Genomic DNA, 1,587 nt, shown 5'->3' with positions numbered 1-1,587 from the left:
CTGAAAGGAAGAAAAGCTGTCCTGCCAGTCACCTGGTAGGGGCTCTCCTTCTGCCCTTCAACCTCCTCTCAGCAAGCTGGCAATCCCAACCTAAGAAGGGGCCCTCCAAAGCCAATCACATGCAGGAGTCATTGTCTTGGTTCTTCCTTTGAAGCCCGTCACCTCCCCCTCCCCCTCCCAGCAAAGCCCCAAAGTTCAACCCTTGCCTGGACTGAACAGTGGGGGAGGTGCAGCCAGAGGGTGTGGCTCTACCAGCCCGGGAGACCCTTCTCACACTCCACAGTAACTGCAGGTGGGAGCCTCGGGAGGGGTGCAAAGTCAAGTGTAATTTTTTACGCTCTTCTCCCCCACCCCTGAGCTGAAGAGGTGATGTCCAAACTGGTAGGAGCAGGGCCCTCCCTGAGAGCACTGCCAGGGAAGGTTTTATTCCTAGCAAGGAGAACTAAAGCTCGCTGGAGCCATCTGAGCCCCTAAAGGCTCTAACAGGGATGCTGAACTTACACGACTCCTCTTCCTCCAAGAAGGCAGTAGCCACGCACTCTGAACCTCGACAGGGGCAAAAGTCTGGTAACACACACACACGCACGCACGCACGCACGCACGCACGCACGCACACAACACACAGCAGACCTGGGTGACTCCAGGAGAGAGTCTCAGCTTCCGAGTCGTGATGCCAGGGCTCCGCGCCAGGGTCCAGCGTGACGAACACTCGGGGGCTTGGCGCCCAGACTCAATTGGGAAGGAGGGGAAAAGCCCAGCTGTTAAGGAGAGGAGCCTTCAGACTCCGCAGGGAGGCAGAATGCCCCACCACTCCCTGTCCTACCCCAAAGATCCAGAGGCCGTGCAGTTCTCGGGAGCCTAGGTCGGCTCAACAGTGCACCGCAGGTTCCCCCGCCCACCTGGACCCAACTCCTTGGACGCTCAAATGCTACTACCCCGAAGTCGCCTCGTGGAGCAGTGCACCTAGATGTGGGTTCTGCACCCCACTCCCGCAGCCCAGCGCCCCAGTCCTTCATGGTCACCCCACACGCCCCGCAGCCCAACCCTTCCCCGGCCCCCACGCGCAGCGCGACTCCTCTCCCCACTTCCCCGAGGAGGTGCGATCCAACTCCGCTAGGCTCCCGGCTGCCCGGGCGCTCACCGGGCTGCGGCGGGAGGCGGGAGGCGGGAGGAGCGAGCGGGGGCGGCAGCGGCAGCAGGCGGGCGAGCGCGGGAGGAGGTCACTGCGCACCGCGCGGTATTGTTTCCAAAATACGTCCGCTCGGGGCATCCCGCAAACAGCTGATGAGGCCCCGCCTCCTGCGCGTCACGCCGACGGCTGGCCAATAGTAAGTGGAGCCCCAAGTCCCGGGCTGGGCGCCTGCCAGGGACGGTCACGAATCTACGAACCTTCCCTTGGAAACATTGCAAGGGGCCGAGCAAAATTCTGACACCCGCCAGAAACGCAATTGTTGCGCTGTCGCCCTCGCTGATTCGGTTCCTATCGCTGGCTCTGGAAGCGCAGGAGAGTCCCCGAGTCCTCTTGATTAGGAGCGAGTGAGGGGGCGCCAAAATGACTTTTGTCTTCCCTTTCTCGGGAATGGGCTG

The 1,587-nt window shown here is 61.8% G+C and overlaps 1 protein-coding gene across 3 annotated transcripts in view; it reads right to left on the bottom strand.

Annotated features, from left to right (window-relative positions):
• The window catches only part of BMF (Bcl2 modifying factor), a 20,640-nt gene extending 19,380 nt beyond the window's left edge, over nucleotides 1-1,260 (bottom strand). The window contains exons 1-2 of one of the 3 annotated variants that reach the window (XM_015596072.2): nucleotides 1,142-1,260; nucleotides 631-758 (exon numbers count right to left, since the gene is read on the bottom strand). The gene's annotated coding sequence lies outside the window, so the exon portion shown is untranslated. Of the gene's footprint in view, nucleotides 1-630; nucleotides 1,121-1,141 lie in introns of those variants that run through there. The other 2 variants (XM_015596070.2, XM_015596073.2) reach the window with 2 other exon arrangements.
• Nucleotides 1,261-1,587: the final 327 nt, after the last annotated feature.

This window comes from Pteropus alecto, unplaced genomic scaffold (genome assembly GCF_000325575.1).
Source record: "Pteropus alecto unplaced genomic scaffold, ASM32557v1 scaffold86, whole genome shotgun sequence".
Taxonomy (NCBI): domain Eukaryota; kingdom Metazoa; phylum Chordata; class Mammalia; order Chiroptera; family Pteropodidae; genus Pteropus; species Pteropus alecto.
The sequence above is the reverse complement of the archived record's forward strand: the minus strand, read 5'-3'. Positions and strand labels throughout refer to the sequence as shown.